At 44.7% G+C, this 18,282-nt stretch overlaps 1 long non-coding RNA gene across 1 annotated transcript; it reads right to left on the minus strand.

Moving 5' to 3' along the window:
* Nucleotides 1-230: 230 nt before the first annotated feature.
* LOC110202906 (uncharacterized) lies at nt 231-819 on the minus strand. Its single transcript, XR_013484467.1, has 2 exons — nt 561-819; nt 231-331 (listed from the first exon to the last, which is right to left on the minus strand). It is a non-coding gene; the product is annotated as an uncharacterized LOC110202906 (long non-coding RNA).
* Nucleotides 820-18,282: the final 17,463 nt, after the last annotated feature.

An 18,282-nucleotide genomic window follows, 5' to 3' on the forward strand; every position in this document is an offset into this window, starting at 1 on the left:
TGGGGATGTATCACTGTGCGAGGAGAAGAAGTTGCTTGAGCACAGTAATAATCTGCCACATCTTCAGGCTCCACACTGCTGATTGTGAGGGTGAAATCCTTCTCAGCCCCACTGCCACTGAACCGGGCAGGGACTCCTGAGATCAGTTTGGAAACCTGGTAAATGAGTCCCCGAGGAGATTGTCCAGGTTTCTGTTGGATCCAGTACAGATAAGTGTTTCCATTACTGTGTTTGATACTCTCACTGGCCTTGCAGCTGATGGTGACTCTCTCTCCTGGAGTCACAGACACTGAGGCTGCAGACTGGGTCAGCACAATTTCCCCCCTGGAACCTAAAAGCAAGAATTAATGATAAACCAACATGAAATACAGAACAATCTCCTTCAATTTTGATATTTAGCCCAAAAGCAGCCTGGCTCTGCAAACCCCACTGACCTCCTAGAAATCCAAACTCCCTCTTGGACTGTATTGGCTCCTGGCCCCAGAGATCCTAAGCTCTTTGAATTCTCTTGTCTTATGAAAAATTGCATGTCTACACGTTGTATTGTCCCATGTTCTCACCTGCAACCAAAAGCATGAAGAGCCCACAGAGAAGCTGGGACAGTGACCCCATTTTGCAGTGTCTCCTCCCCTATGGCTGCTCTGCCCTCAGCCCTAGTTTATCTCCCTGGGTCTTCAGGCCCTCCCTGTGGGGATCTCTTTATGCAAAGTCACTGGGAGGGTGGGGCTTCTAGGAGCAGAAGTGAATGACTCCAGTTCAGAGGAAGGCCCTGAGTCCTTGAAACCCTGAAGATGCCCCTCTTCCTGGGATCTTTGTGTGATGGGTCTACTGCCTTTCCCACCTGCCCTTTGCTTTTTTTTTGTTTTGTTTTAGTCAGTTTTATGGTTTCATGGGCTGCTGGTTGGTAGAGTGGTTAGAATGCTGATTCTGGGGCTAGGAACACTCACCTTTCTGAGATCAAATCCTGCCTTGGTCACTTTAAGAGCCTGGGCAAGTCAGTCCTGTTTGCCTCAGTTTCCTCATCTGCAAAATGAATTGAAGAAGAAAATGGCAAACCATTACAGTATCTTTGACAGAAAACCCCAAAGAACATTATGAAGAGTCAGAAATGACTGAATAACAACAAAAATGTTTCCAAACAGCCCAAGATATTGCATGAGAAGCAATATTGTCTCATGAAAAGAGGTCAGGAACTGAAGGCAGCTAAGATCTCATAGGTACTGATATCCTGCTCTTTACTTCAACCCATGAGCTGATATCCTAATAATTAATGATCTTTTTGAAGTCTTAGCATGGAGCCTCCTAAAATGGAAGATCTGCCATTCTTTTATTTTTCGGAATGCTTTAAGGATACTAGCTGTTTTTCCCACACTCACTTGTCTAAAGGAGTCAGTTATCCTGAAGCAATGGCATTGAGTAAGTCTGGGTTGGGGCAGGAGGGAAAAATAATTGAGATCCAGAAGAGTCTGGGTGAGGGAAGGCAGGACTGAGTGGACATTGGCCTGAAGGCTTTTGGGGAGCCAAGGGGAAGAGAAGCTGGGTAATGGGAGTCTGGCCCCAGAAAATGAGCTCAGAGGAAATCAAGGTAAATTCTAAACTTTATTCTCTCATTCATTCTTTCCTCATGCATCAAAAATGCAGGGAAATATTTTGGGGAATTTTCTTACATGCAGAAGAACAGGGTTAGACTCAGAATTGTTGTCCAAAGGCTGGTCTAATGGGCCACATTGAATCACATGGGTTTTAGTAGGAATTTCCCTAAAGTCTTGTCCCTAAGGAGGGAAAAAAAATGAGCTGAACAAATACAGGTTTGAGGGAAGGGAAATGTGTGCAGTCAGTGACTAGTCCACAAGCATTTATAAAGCTCTTATCATGAGCCAGGGAAGATCCATGTGCAGGGGATTCAAAGGAAGCTAAAATACAGTTCCTGCCCTCAAGGTGCTGACATTCTAATGAGAAAGACATCTTGTAAATAGATAGGGACCTACAAGGTAGATGCAGTGTATGTGAAGACAATCAGGAAAGCAGGAAGTGAGTGGTGAAAAAGGGGAATACTAGATAAATCCTCTTGCAGAAAGTAGAATTTGATTTTAGTCTTCAAATTCTCCAAGGACCAGAGATGGAGGTGAGGGAGGTAGAGCATTCAACCCACAGGGCACAACCAGGAAAAAGGACCAGAGCTGAGAGATGGAGTGTCCTGTTTGAGGAACAGGAAGGCCAGGGTCTTGGAGCCCTAGAGTGGTTGGAAGAGTGTAAAGTGTAAGATTGAAAAGGCAAGAAGGGTCTGGGTCCTGAAGACTTCCAAAGACAAAGAGAGGAAAACAATAGTCATGACAATGGAGGAGGGAGCAAGAGGGTTAGTGTAAGGGAAAACTCAATATTCCTATTGAGTAGGTACCTACTTAGATTAAATAAAAAGTAGTTTAATATCAAGATTATTTAACTGTTAAAAGTGCCCAAACCTTCAGTTTTCTGGCTGCATCAACCTCCTAAATGCGGACATTTCCTATGAAATTGTGGAACTGACACAACGGAGAACCCTGGACTCTAAAGGGCCTTGACAGTATCTAGTTAGGAAATATAAAGGGGTCCCCTGAGCTTGTTGTTGGTATATTTTTCAGGAAAACCGGAGCTGGAATATGCAGGAGGCTCTGATTGTGTCCAGGATGAACTGCCCCCACCCCAGCTGACATGATTGGTTATTTGTACTCCAAGCTGGACTCCCTGTGTGTTCTTGGGAGTCAGGACAGGCGTCAGTCAGTCTGGCCCAGAGTGAGAAACTGCTTGTGCAGCTGGGACCCTTGTAGATGAACAGACCCTCCTGTCTTCACCGTCTAGCAGTTCTCGAGGGAAAAGAATGGGGCTTTCCCCAGCCTGCTTATTGCTGATTTCCCCCCCTTTGGGACTGAATGAGTCTTTTCCCCACCCTCCTGCTCTTTTCCTCTTGCCTTGCCCGTCCCCTTAGGAGAACACTGCTGTTCCTTCTCTTCCCTTAGTTGCAATTTCATCAAAATGCAAGCCTCTGCTTGGATGGTGAGCTCCTCTGCCTGGAGTTCCACAGGCACATAAATTTTGATTAACACAAGGCATATAAGGCAAAGTCTGATTAGTTCTAGGTTAGCTACCAGAGATCAAACAGGGAGGTACAGTGTTCCCATTCTGAGCTAAAGTAAGGCTTCCACAGAAGAGGCAAGTCCTAGTCACCAGCAAATGTGGTTTTTTTTTTTTTTAATTGAGCTAGAGGGCACTAGATGGGAGAGGCCTGTTCTGTGTCCTCTAGGGCTTGCTTTCTGAGGCAAAGAATCCCTTTCTGAAAATGAGATGCCTTTTTGTATTTAAGGCTGTGGAAGACCCAGACTACTGCTTGAAGGAAAAAAAGAAAGTTCCCAATTTCTCCATCCTACATGGAGTGATGTCATGGATGCTGTTACTCTTTCGACCTGTACCACACAGCCCTTCTGTCCCTTCTCTTTGGGTGCAATATGTTTTCATGCCTTTCCACAATTCCAGCTTGAGGATTTACCCATTGATTTGCAAGCAATCCGGAGATTAAAAACAACAACATTTCCTGCTCACCAGGGCTACATGTGGGCATGCTACGGCTTTTCATATATGATTATTTTATTCCAAGAATTGGGTGAAGTCTATGGATTTTCCAGAGTTGAAAGATATCAGAGTTTGGAAAGATCCTCTTCCAAAAGAGAATCAGAATCCCCACTTCAATGTCACTGATATGTGGTCATCCAGCCTCAGGCTAAGGAAGGGTAAATTCAATAGAGTTGTTAATTATGTTAATTGTAAAGGGACAAGTTATTACAAAATTTTAACCAGGTTCTTAGTGTTGAGGTTTGGTTCAATACATTTGGAGGTGACCCTAAGGCAATGAAAAGATGCATCACAGATGTAACCATGCTGCAACATGCTACCAACAATGATTTGCTGGAGAAAAATACCAAAAAGAAGATAGAAACAGGAGCCCTGGGAGTGGCAGCACTCCTTCTTCCTGTACTCTCTCCACCCCCATCCCTTCTTTCAACCCAGAACTCATGGTCATCAGAAGGGAAAACTACTCGAGTAGAGAAAGGGCCAGCCACCTCCACCAACAGCCAACCAGCTCTCACAGCCAGAGCAGACCAGCACATGTAGCTGAGGCAGCAGGTCACCCTGAGGGGGAGACAAGAGGCAGTTGTGCAGGACAAGTCAAACCACCACCACCCATTTGACTATCATGTCCCCTCAGGCCCCAGTGCTAACAGGTGAGGACTCTGAGCCCAAAGAATTTGGGAAAAGCCTTGCTTGCAGCTCGTGCCTTCAGACATGATCCTGAGATAACCACATTTCCATAGATTCAGAGAAAGATCAGGTTGCACCCCTTTGACTAGAACACTATATGAGAAAGAAGCAGAGGAAGGTGGGTTAGTTGGTGTCTTTCATTCTTGAAGAGGACCAAAATGACATTATTATGCTAGAGTCAATTTACAGTATGTCTGACTATGGCTGATCAGACCAATATGAGCCTGGAATGTTCTACCACAGGTTGGGCACAAATAGTCCATATGAACATTTCAGGTGGATTCTCTAAATTTGTGCATCTCATGTTTCTTTTAAGCTACTTCAATTTTCCTTTGCTCATAGAGCACAGTGCCTTCTCTGATGAGGGCACGCTGTGCTGAACATGTCACACAATTACTTCCAAAGTTTGTAATAGAGTCCCTGAGAGTGTCCTCGTATTGCTTCTTCTGACCGCGATGTGAACACATTGTCCTGTGTGAGTTCTCAATGAAATAGTTTTTTTGGCAAAACTATATTTTGCATTTGAACAACATGGGCAGCTCATCAGAGTCGTGCTCTCAGAAGTAGAGGCTGAATGCTTGGCAGTAGGAAGATATCAAGAATGAATGAATGAATTGAATGAATTTCTTTCTTATATTTAGACATTCATTCTTGATATCTTTCCACTGCCAAGTGTTCTACCTCTCATGTCTAAATATAAAAATTCCATTAAAGAGGAAGCAAGAAAACTGTGGGGTTGCCTAAGAAGACTACCACCTATGTCTTGGCTCCACACCAACATATATAAAAGTCATGATAAAACTCTCCCTGATTTTTGTTCCAATAGACTGTCTACAAAGGTGTCAAGCTAATTGGTGTTCAAGGTCAGTGATCCTACCATCAGCTCTGAACATTTGCTTTCCAGCTGGCTTCAGTCAGTCAGGCAGACAACAAGCATTCACGAAGCACAACACCAGCCACTGCCATGTGCTGACATGAAGGGGCAGCAAAGAAAGGCAAAAGGCAGTCACTGCTTTCGTGAAGATCCCAGTCTAATGGGTAAGCTGCATCAGAACAACTGTGGACAAGCCAATGGATGAAGGCAAATGGGTGATGAGCAGCAGAGGGAAGAGAGGGAAGAGAGAGGGAGGAGTCCAAGATGACTCCTAGGTAGTAAGCCTGAGGGACGTGAAGGCTGGGGTTGCCATTTATAGTCATAGGAGAGTAGGAGGGGGGAACAAGAGCCCCTCAGAGGATAAACTCAACACTTCTCCCCGCCATGCTACTCACTCAAGCCTGGCCACCAGGTCCCTCAGCCTCTCCTCTGATTGGGCTGGAGGCTGAAGCACCCAACTCCTCCCAAAGCCTTCTTGATGCAGGGCAGACACTGGATTCAGAGCTCCTTCTCACGTCCAATGGATCTGTTTTTAGATCAATTCCACTTTGCATTGTAGCTCCCTAAGTTTCAATGCCATGGTACAAGATCCTCCTGATGTTTCATCCCCTCCACACCCTCCTTCGAGTATTGTCTTCCTCCATTATATTATAAGCTTCTTGAGGGCAAGGATTGTCTTTCCTTCTCTTCTTTCTGTCCCCAGTGCTTACCAAAATGCCTGGCACACAGTAGGTGCTTAATAAATATCAATAGAATTGGGACATGTGTGATTAAAGTTACTATCAGCTTGGATAAAAAGGTACATTTGATATGTGCTGCGTATGGTCTTTTGTGTAACTTGTGTTTGGTGGGAAGCGACCCAGGTCTTGGCCTGTGGTTGGAGCACAGAGTTAGGTTACCATGATGTGGAACAGTTTGCCTTGGATTTCACAGATATCATTCTTTCATTTTTGAGATTCTACCCCCACTCTGCTTTTCTCGCCCTTTTATTGACTACGAGGGCTACTCCATTTCCTCTAAGGGATTCCTGCCCATAATAGTATGTGTAGTGATCACCTGAATTCACCCATTCCCACCCATTTCAGTTCACTGACACCCAAGATGTTGATGTTTCATTTTTCAGTCTCCTGTCTGACCACATCAAGTTTACCTTGGGTCACAGATCTTACCTTGCAGATTACTTTGCAATATTGATCTTTACAACCTCAGACTTTCCTTTGTCGCTAGATAGACCCCCAACTGAGCTTCCTTTTAGCTTTGGCCCTGGTTCTTCTTTCTTTTTGGAACTCTTTGTAGCTGTTCTCCACTCTTCCCCAGGTGAGGGTTGGACACCTTCTAACCTGAGGGACTCACTTCCCAGTGTTTTGCCTTTTATCACTTTATACTGTCCATGGAGTTTTCTTGGCAAAGATACTGCAGGGGCCAGTCATTTCCTTCTTTAGTGGATCCCCTTCTGTCAGAACTCTCCACTATGACCAGTCTGTCGTGCAATTCTGCACAGCTTACTGAGCTACTCAAGCCTCTCCAGCAGCACAAGGCAGCGATTCAGGAGGGGGCTGATAGAGTGCGGGTGACAATTGCAAGAATGACCAATATGGGCTCTTGTTCAGCTCCTTGGCCTTGACCTGGTCTTTCTGGCCTTTCCTGGTCTAGCCTGCCCCAGGGCCATTCCTTTCCTTGAAAACAAATTCTCTGATTAGTATTCCCCAGGATAACTCCTGATGCCGCCTGTGTAAGGCAGCTCTCTAGAGGTCTAACTCTCATTTTAGGTTTCCTAATTGACAGGCATACTAGATCACAGATCTGCCTGAGGCCCAGGCAGGGAGGATGAAGGAGAGGGAATTGGCAGCTGGGAAAAGAGAAGGTTAAGGGATAAACCTCTGTCCTTGAGAAGGAGAATGCACATGGGATATTCCTTTCTCAAGCTCCCCACCTCATGTTCTGTCTCTGTGTCAATCACACCAGTCATTAACTGCCCAGGACTTGAATAGGATGATCTGGACATATTATCGAGGTTCTGTCTCCTATTTGGAATTAAATGGAATCTCCCCAGATTGAAGTAATAGCCTAATGATTGATGAGTGAGAGACCAGGTGGTAAAATAGCTGAGTGGTGGGTTTTAGGAGCCTGCTTTTCAAGGAATATCTGTGTGCCTTGTGGTTATTTCAGGAGTGGAGCTTCAGAATAGGCAGGCATTAAACACCTACACTGTCAGAAGGGTAACAAGTGTGCTTCTAGCATTGCTCCTATGGCCTCAAGCTCAGTTTCATAAGACTCTCCTCACTGGTTGCTATGTTGATACACTCAACATATTGTTTATATATTATTACATGTAGCATATTTTATATAGGTAGGCATCTCTTTATATATTGACATACTCAACGTTTCATGGCTGTTTGGGAGGCAGAATTGGGTGTAGAGTGATCTTAGTCTTCAGGCTTCCAGCTTTGAGAGAGATGACAGGCAGTTCTGGACTCTTTGTGGAGCATTCCACCCAGGGAGATAAATAGTCTGTGAAGCAGGGAATATGTCGAGGAGGCAGTACCTCCACCATGTGTTTATCCCAAATGTCCTGTAACAGAGACTTTGGGGAGTTTCCTGTAGGGTGATATCTGAAATACTCTCTTAGATCAATGGAGATATTTCATTCTGAAGAAAAAACCTCAATAACTCTGTATTTACTAGTTTATTCTCATCTTTATCATTGTTCTGTTTTCTGGGTACTCTGGTCCTGGCAAAAGGGGTGTATTTGGAGTTTACTCTGTATGGCTTTGGGTAACTGGCATTTGGCAAGAAGGGATTCAAGTCTTGGAGACACGCATGCACACACATACACAACACACACACACGCACACACACACACACACACACACACACACACACACACACAACACACAACTTGGGAAATTCCTTCCCCAGGGACAGATAGTGATGAAGAACTCAGCTTGGATGTTAAAAAAATTAATTCTCTCAGATTAACATTATTAAGACAGTTATAATTCTAACCACATACCATATCTACGAGGAGAGAAGAATGGCCACCTTCCTGGCACCAATCTCTTGTCCTCTTTCTTGTAGGAAATGAAATCTTCCTTTGAAAATGGTGGGCAGAGGAGACTCTAGGTAGGTCTCTTCGTGGACCACTGATGTGAATAGATAAAACATCAATTAAAAATCTGCTTTAAAACATGGTCAGAGAAAATGGGCCTAGGATGTGAAATTTAAGCTTGGCCCATTGATGGATTTCCTTAGGCTACTGCCTGGTCTTTTTGAACTCTTGGGTACATGAGTCCTTGCTTTCTATGGAATGTTGATCCAGGAAGAAAGGACAGAAAGAATGTCTGGCTGGAGATCTCTGGTTTCTTTGTTTCTCCCTCAGTGGTAAATCAGATGAAATATGAATGGGAGAGTGCCTCAGGCCCAGGGTAGTGTAGGGTGACCCAATGTGAGAGGGGCTGGGTCTTGCCTTGACTACACTGCTCATGGCTGAAGAGGAGCAAGAACCCTGAGGGCACAGAGCTGCCAGACCATGGCTTTTCCCCCAGCCCTGGGTCCTTTTCTCCTGTCAGCCCCAGAGACCCTGCCCCTGAGCAGGCAGCCCAGCAGCTGCTGGAGGAGAGGAAGTAGAGGAGGCAGCTGAGCACCCCTGACCAGCCAGCCCAGGCCTGGGGAGGTTTTTGTTCGGGCGTGTAGCACTGTGTGAGTAGAAGAAGTTGATTGAGCACAGTAATAATCTGCCACATCCTCAGGCTCCACACTGCTGATTGTGAGGGTGAAATCCTTCTCAGCCCCACTGCCACTGAACCGGGCAGGGACTCCTGAGTCCAAGTTGGAAACCTGGTAAATGAGTCTCCGAGGAGATTGTCCAGGTTTATGTTGCAGCCAGTTCAGATAAGTATTTCCATCACTCTGTGTAACACTCTGACTGGCCTGGCAGCTGATGGTGACTGTCTCTCCTGTGGTCACAGACACTGAGGCTGGAGACTGGGTCAGCACAATTTCCCCCCTGGAACCTAAAAGCAGGAATTAATGATGAACAAATATGAAATAAACAGAAGAATCTCCTTTCATTCTGATATTTTGCCCACAGCAGCCTGTCTCTGCAAACCCCACTGACCTCGTAGAAATCCACACTCCCCCTTGGACTGTATTGGCTCCTGGCCCCAGAGATTCTGAGCTCCTTTGAATTCTCTCATCTGATGAAAAACTGCACATCTGCATGTTGTGTTACCCCATGTTCTCACCTGGGACCAAAAGCATGAGGAGCCCACAGAGAAGCTGGGACAGTGACCCCATTTTGCAGTGCCTCCTCCCCTGTGGCTGCTCTGCCCCCAGCCCAGTTTATCTCCCTGGGTCTTCAGGCCCTCCCTTTGGGGATCTCTTCATGCAAAGCAGCTGGGGGTGTGGGCTTCTAGGAGCCAAAGTGACTGACTCCAGTTCAGAGGAAGGCCCTGAGTCCTTGATACCCTGAAGATTCCCCTCTTCCAGGGACCCTCGTGTGATGGGTGCTACTGCCATTCCCATCTGTGCTTTGCTTTTTTAGTTTTAGTCATTTTTATGGTTTCATGGGGCTGTGGGGTGGTGCAATGGATAGAGTGCTGAGTCTGGGGCTAGGAACGCTCTCCTTCCTGAGATCAAATGCTGCCTTGGTCACTTACTAGCTGTGGGAGCCTAGGCAAGTCACTTAATCCTGTTTGCCTCAGTTTCCTGATCTGTAAAATGAGATGGAGGTGAAAATGGCAAGCCGCTCCAGTCTGTTTGCCAAGAAAAGCCCCAAAGGGCTTCATGAAGAGTCAGAAATGACTGAACAACACCAAAAATGGTTGCAAAAGGCCAGAGGAATTGCATGAGATGCAATATTGTCTAGGGAAAAGAGGTCAGGACCTAATGGCAGGAAACATCTAACAGCTACTGACATCCTGCACTTTATTCCAACCCATCACCTGATATCCCACTAATTAACGATTCTTTGGGGAGCTTAACATAGTGCCTCCTAAAATCAAAGGCTTGCCATTGATTTGTTCTTTGGTATGGTTTAGGGGGACCAGCTTTGTTTCCAACGCCCTCATCCCTGAAGGAGTCATCTATCATGAAGTAATGGCACTGGGTAAATCTAGGGAAAAATAATTGAGATGCAGAAGAGTCTAGGTCAGGGAAGGCAGGACTGAGTGGACCTTGGCCTGAAGGCTTTTGGGCAGCAAAGGCGAAGGGAAGCTGGGTAATGGGTGTCTGGACTCAGAAATAGAGCTCAGAGGAATGCAAGGTAATTTTCATCTTTTATTTTCCTATTTGTTCTCTAATTATGAATCAAAAATTGAGGGAATTTTTTGGGGGAATTATTTTACATGCAGAAGGACAGGGATGGAATCTCAAAAGTTGTCCAAAGGATGGAGGAATGGGCCACATGGAATGATGTAGGTTTTACTAGGAATTTCCCTAAAGTCCTGCCCCAGAATAGGACAAAAGAAGGAGCTGCACAAATACAGGTTTGGGGATTGGGGAAGGGAAATGTGGGCGGTCAGTGAGTCATCTACAAGCACTGATGAGGCTGTTCTCATGAGCCTGGCAAGATACCATGTACAGGGGATACAAAGGAAGGCTAAAACATAGTCCCTGCCCTCAAGGAGCTGACATTGCAGGAGGAAAGTCATCTTATAAATGCATAGGAACCTACAGGGTAGATACAGTGTATGTGGAGGCAATCAGGAAGGTAGGAAGTAAGTGATGAGGAAGAGGAATGCTAGACAAATCCTCTTGCAGAAAGGAGATTTTGATTTCATTCTTAAAATTCTCCAAGGACCAGGGATGGAGGAAGAACATTAAACCCATGGGGGAAAGCCAGGAAAAAGCCCAGAACTGAGAGAGGGAGTGTTCTATTTGAGGAACAGAAAGACCAGGGTCTTGAAACCATAGAGCTGTTGTAAGAGAATAAAGTATAATTTTGAAAAGGCAAGAAAGATCTGGGTTCTGCAGGACTATCAAAGCCAAACAAAGGATAAACAACACTTATGGTACTGACTGTGAGAGCAGGAAGATTAGTGGAATGGAAAACTCAATGCGAATCAATAGGCACCTACTTAGAGTAAACAAAGAAATAATTTAATATTAGAATTATTGAACAGTTAAAAATTCTCAAAACTTCAGTTTTGTGGCTGCATCAACCTTTAACTGCAGACATTCCCCAAGAAAATTACCGAATTGACACAGTGAAGAACTCTGGATTCTGAGGTGTGTTGACAGTATCTAGGCAGGAAATATAAAGGGGTCCCCTGAACTTGGCTTCTTGAATTGCCGTATTTTCCAGAAACACTGGGGCAGGAGTGTGCAGAGGCTCTGAATATGTCCAGGATGAACCGCCCTCACCCCAGCTGACATAGTTGTTTATTTGGACTCCAAGCTGGACTCCCCGTGTGTTCTTGGGAGTCAAGACAGGCTCCAGTTTATCTGGCCCAGACTGAGAACTGCTTGTGCAGCTGGGACCCTTGTAGATGAGCAGACCCTCCTATGTTCATAGTCTAGCAGTTCCCAAGGGAAAAGAATGGGGCTTTTGCCAGCCTACTTACTGCTGATTTCTCCTCCCTTTGGGAGGGAATGAGTGTTTCCCCCACACCTCCTGCTCTTTTCCTCCTGCCTTGCCTCTCCCTTTAGGAGGACACTGCTGTTTCTCCTCCCCTCTTTGTTGCAATATGGTCAATATGCAAGCCTCTGTTTGGATGGTGAGCTCCTCTGCCTGGAGTTCCACAGGCACATCAATGGTGGTGAACAGAAGGCATATGAGAGCAGACTGTGATTAGTTCTAGGTTAACTACGAGAGATCAAACAGGGAGATGCAAAGTGTTCCAATTCTGAGCTAAAGTTCGGCTTCCAAGGAAGATACAAGTCCCAGTCACCAGGGATTGGATTTGTTTTTTTTTAAATTGAGCTTGTGGTCACTAGATAGCAGTGGCTGTGTTCTGTGTCCTCAAGGGCTTGCCTTCTGAGGTGTGGAGTCCCTTTCTGAACATGACACACCCTTTTCTATTCAAAGCTGTGAAAGGACCAGACCACTGCTTGAAGAAAAGAAGAGAAGTTTCCCCAGTTTTCCATTTTACCCAAGCAACGTCACTGATGCTTTTACTCCACCTACCAGTGCCCCACAGCCTTACCATCCCTTCTCATGGGGGGCAATATTTGTCAATGCCTTTCCCCAATTCCAGGTTGAAGACTTACAAATTGAAAAGGAAGCCTTCCTGGGATTAAAAAAACCAGGAACTAAAGAACATCTAGTAGAAAAACATGGAACAAAATATTTTGGCAAGAGTTTTCCTCCCTATCTTCCCCATAGACAACTTGTTTGTATTAAAGATGATGCTTGGACAGTTGTTAACCATGCCACTTAACATAGCACTATTTATTATAAAGTTACTAAAAGATGAGAGCGTACAAATAGACAGCCCAGTGTTCAATTTTTGCTGCCACTCTATTACAATTATTTTTAAATGCCATCTGTTTTCTATGTTTTATAAGAGCTTGTTCAGCAGAAAAGATAGAGAACTTTAAAAATGTGAACAGTATTTGAGTTTTCTCTATGAGTCTTGTCCAACTGATAAAAGATATCACTGTGCTTTTGGGTTCATGGCTTCTCACCTTATAAGCAGACTGATACCTGAGGATTCTTCTTACACAAATGTTGACATATGTAAGTAATGCTTTGTTACACTTGTGGATTTCTGATATTTAAAAAGAATTTACATGACATTGTAATAACATGGCATGGACTTTTTAAAATAAAATGAACACTTCAAATTCTAGCAGGAATCCTCTCTCTGAGTTCAGCAGAACTCATCATGGCGAACCTCATGACCTCAGTCTTCTGCTTCCCTCCTGGTAGGAATTGAGATTTCCCTTGGAATGGGGTAGAGGAAAGAGACTCTACAGTTGTCTGTTCACAGCACCCTATGAGGCCCTTATGGACAGAACTATTCAGACACACAGCCTATCTGGGCCACAGAGAGAATCAAACACACTGAATGACAAGAAGAGGGCAAAGAAAGGCTTAAGGTGGCTTTCCTAAATCCTTTACCACCATCGCCCCCCACCATCATATCCCTTCAGGGGACGTGATGATTGGTCAGACCCATTGCTGATTGTCTAGGCATCTGGGGCAATGACCTGGTGATACCTAAAGGATGACAGGGACAAAGATAGGGATTTTCCTGAGAACCATATTCCCAGAATAAGGAGGGAAATACCGAATGGGGCCTACAGAGCATTACTAAGGCTGCCATCTTGGTGCTGCCTCTCAAGGGAGGGTACAAGAAGAGCATCTGATGTGTCAGGCCTACCGTTTCCCAGGAACCCTTCACATGTTCCCTTAAATGGACCCTGATGACCCTCATCTGAGCAGCCCCCATGGTAAGGAGGCAGAGAGTAAGGAAGAGGACCAGCTTCAGTGTGTACTGAGGAATGCCTTATCAGCTTGGCTTGAGAGGCTGTGAGAGACTGGGATATGTGGTCCCCAGAGCTTGGCTGTCAGGCCCAGCCCTCCCCAAGGCTCTGTGGTGGCTCTGACTCAGGGGCTCTGGAGGAAGCAGCTGGTCTCCTGAGCTAAAGTGCTCAACAGCTCAGGGAGGTGTTTGTTCAGGCAGGCACCACTGTGGGTTAGGGTACTCATAATGATTCTGACAGCGGTAATGTCCAACATGTTCAGCATCCATGCTTCTGATCAGGAGAGCAAAATCTGTCCCACACTTACTGCCACAGAAGCAAGCAGGACCCCAGAGTGCAAGTTGGAAGCACCATAGATCAGGAGCTTGGGAGAATGTCCTGCCTGTACCAAGCTAAGTCATTGTAAATACTCTGACTGGCTGTGCATGGTGACTCTTTCTCCAGGAGCTACCGACAAGTAATCTGGAGAATGGGTTAGCAAAATGGCTGCATAGGACCCTTGGGTGGAGAAAAGAAAATGAGAAGAAATAGATTGGAATCAAGAAGCATGTCCACTACTGACTTGACATGAGATGTCCTTCCCACTTACTGTAGGAACCAGCCTCTCATGCCCTTCCCCTATCCCAACTCATTTCAATTACCAAGTTTCGGAATCTCCTGGTGTAGCACAAGGTAGCACTTGTTAATGTCTATGGTTGATCTTACCCTGGGCCCAGAGCACCAGGAGCCAGGAGAACCAATATGGGGAGATCATTGTTTCTGTTCTAGACCTTCAGTCTTGAGACCTCTGAGGCAAAGCTTTGCTTGTACTTTAGTTTTGGTAGAATTAAGTGCTGCCTTCTTAGAGATGGATGAACCATTCCACTGGTAAACCCTGTGGAGTTCTCGTTTTTCATTAAGGAGCTTTTGAATTTCCCCATCATTTTTATAAAACAGTCTTAATGTTTGTGAGTGTTCTGACCCAGATGAGCAAATGCAGTGCTATATACCAAATGTCTGAAAGCTGCTCATTCCTTGAAGTCTTCACATGCTTGGGGTAGACACCCTAACTCACCAATGGGTTTGAGACCCCTCAATTTCCCTCAACCTGGTTTAACCCATCTGCTGAAATGGTTTACTCAACATGCAACTGCGCATGCTACAGCTTCTCGAGCCACAGGTGAGAGTTAGTTGGAACAAGTGGACACCAAGGTGGGAAATTGGCCCTGAAAATGGCCTCTCAGCCTTCACACCAGTGATACTAGTCTTCCCTGAACACACCCTACACCCCACCAGGGCTAGAATGAACTGATGAGGGAAAGAGGGCACTAGACTTTGTTTCCATTTGATGTTCTTTAAAATGGGCACTGCCTCTATCATGCAGCAGGAAAATTCGGAATAAGGATACAGCAAGGTGATATTTCATTTAGCTATAGCCAGCGATGGCTGTGGAAAGTTACTTCAAAGTGGGCATCACTGTGGTCAGCAGAACTCTCCTGGCCTAAGCAGGCTTCTACTTCTCCTAAAATGGAGTTTAGTTCTACTATTTACAAGGTGTGAAATGCAAGACTATTGTTCCCAACCACCTTCACCAGAATTCTTCCCCAAACCCCACCATTGAAGTACTGGAGAGGTAGGGGTGGAGCCAAGATGCCGGAGTGAAAGCAGTGACTTGCTTGAGCTGTCCCCTGAACCCCTCCAAATACTCATAAAAAATGGCTTTAAACAAATTCTGAAGCAGCAGAACCCACAAAAAGACAGAGTGAAATAAATTTCCAGCCCAAGACAACCTGGATGGTTGATCAGAAAGGTATATTGTGCCGGGCTGGGAGTGCAGCGCAGGGTGGTGTGGACTCTGAGGCCACAGAGAACCTGGAGCAGGCCTCAGAGGACTGAATCTCAGGCAGTGGTGGAGGTTTCTAGACTCCTCAATCCACGAATGCCAAAGACAACTTAGTAGGTCAGTGGGAAAAGTCTGTTTCTGTCGGTGCTGAGAAAGGAAGGCGGGTCTCAGCTCCATTCCCCAAGAGCATGGCCCTGGGGAGGCAGCTGCTTTGCAAGCTTCCGGCCCATAGACTGAGGGGGAATCCAGTGGCTGATCAGAGAGGGATTGCAGGGATCTATTTAATAGTGCTGAGGCAGGAATTTCTTGCTTTGCCCGTGTTTGAATCTGGGTCACAGCTGTGGGCTGTGGTGCTGGGGTGAGGAGGAGCACTGGCATGGTGGAGCTTGTAGTGGCTGTGCAGAGGAACCCCTCCTCACAGTTACAGGACAGAAATGAGTACTTGTGGTCACAGGCCAGGAAAGGAGTAAACACCTCGCCCCTTATCATACCACCTTGGAAGCACTGAAAATTCACAGGTCCCTACAAGTATCTCTGAAAACAGCTGTACAAAGCTCCGAAGCTTGGGACAGTACATTCTCCACATTGGAAGCAGATTCATACTTTAACAAAGAGTTTAAAACTCAAGTAATTGGCAGGGATCATGAGCAAGCAGTGCAAAAAGAGTCAGACTATATTATCTTTACTTTGGTGAAAAAGAAGATCAAAATATACAACCAGAAGAAGACAACAAAGTCAAAGCTCCTACATCCAAAGCCTCCAAGAAAAATATGAATCAGTCCCAGGCCTTGGAAGAGCTCAAAAGGGATTTTGAGAAGCAAGTAAGGGAAGTAGAGGAAAAACTGGGAAGAGAAATGAGAGTGATGCAAGAAAATCATGAAAAACAAGTCAACAGCTTGCTAAAGGAGACCCAAAAAATACTGAAGAAAATAACACCTTAAAAAATAGCCTAACCCAAATGGCAAAAGAGGTCCAAAAAGCCAATGAGGAGAAAAATGCCCTAAAAAGAAAAATTGGCCAAATGGAAAAGGAAGTCCAAAAGATTACTGAAGAAAATACTTCCTTAAAAATTAGAATAGAGCAATTGGAAGCTAGTGACTTTATGAGAAATCAAGACACTGTAAAACAAATCCAAAAGAACGAAAAATTAGAAAACAGTGTGAAGTATCTCATTGGAAAAACAACTGACCTGGAAAATAGATCCAGGAGAGAGAATTTTAAAATTATTGGACTATCTGAAAGCCATGATCAAAAAAAGAGCCTAGACATCATCTTTCCAGAAATTATCAAGGAAAACTGCCCTGATATATTAGAACCAGAGGGCAAAATAGAAATTGAGAGAATCCACAGATCTCCTTCTGAAAGAGATCCCCACATGAAAACTCCTAGGAATATTATAGCCAAATTCCAGAGTTCCCAGGTCAAGGAGAAAATATTACAAGCTGCCAGAAGGAAACAATTCAAGGACCATGGAAACATAATCAGGACAACACAAGATTTAGCAGCTTCTACATTGAAGGACCACAGGGCATGGAACATAATACTCTGGAAGGCAAAGGACATAGGATTACAACCAAGAATCACCTACCCAGCAAAACTGAGTGTAATCCTTCAGGGGAAAACATGGTAATTCAGTGAAATAGAGGACTTTCAAGCATTCTTGATGAAAAAACCAGAGCTGAATAGAAAATTTGACTTTCAAATACAGGACTCAAGTGGAACATGAAGAGGTGAACAGGAAAGAGAAATCATAAGAGACCTATTAAGATTGAACTGTTTACATTCCTGCATGGAATGATGATATTTATAACTCATGAGACCTTTGTCAGTACTAGGGTAGTTGGAGGAAAAAAATTACATGTATGCATGTTTATATAGATAGGTAGAGGGCACAGGGTGAGTTGAAGATTAAGGGGTCATATCTGGAGAATACAATTAAGGGAGGAGAGAGGATTTTACTGGGAGAAGAAGAAAGGAAGAGGTAGAATGGGGTAAATTATCTCACACAAAAAAACCAGAAAGTAAAAGTCTCTTACAGTGGAGAGGAAATGGGGGATGGTGAGAGGGAATGAGTGAATCTTTTTCTCAAAGGATTTGACTTAAGGAGGGAATAACATACACATTCAATTGAGCGTGGAAGTCTGTCTTACCCTACAGGAAAATAGGGGGAGAAGGGGACAAGAGAGCAGGGGGATGATAGAGAGGAGGGCAGATTGGGAAAGGGGGTAATCAGAAGTAAATCCTTCTGAGGAGGGACAGGGTCAAAAGAAAGAATAGAATAAATGGGAGGGCAGGACAGGATTAAGGGAAATAGAGTTAGTTTTTCACAACATGACTACTATGGAAGTGTTTTGCATAACTGCACATGTACAACCTATATTGAGTTGCTTGCCTTTTCAATGAGGGTGTGTGGGGAGGGAGGAAGAGAGAAAATTTGGAACCTAAAGTTTTAAAAACATGTTTAAAAAAATGTTTTCACACCCTACTGGGAAATAAGAAATACAGGAAATGGGGTACAGAAGTGTATCCTGCCCTATAGGAAAATAGAAGGGGAAGGTGATAAGAGAAGGGGGGAGAGATAGAAGAGAGGACAGAGTAGGGGAAGGGATATTCAGAATGCATGCCATCTTGGGGTGGGGGGAGGGGTGAGATGGGGTGAAAATTTGGAACTCAAAAACTTGTGGAAGTGAATGTTGAAAACTAAAATAAATTTATATTTAAAAAAAATAAAGTACTGGAGAGAAATCAGTAGAATAACCCTTTGGTCGTACTTTGCTGCCCTCTGCTGGCAGTTTTTAATAAAGTTGGAGAATTGAGGAGCCTGAACTCAAAGCTCCTAGTAACTGATGGTCTCTACTGAGAGCCC

This window comes from Phascolarctos cinereus, unplaced genomic scaffold (genome assembly GCF_003287225.1).
Source record: "Phascolarctos cinereus isolate Bilbo 61053 unplaced genomic scaffold, phaCin_HiC Scaffold_2;HRSCAF=192, whole genome shotgun sequence".
Lineage (NCBI taxonomy): Eukaryota > Metazoa > Chordata > Mammalia > Diprotodontia > Phascolarctidae > Phascolarctos > Phascolarctos cinereus.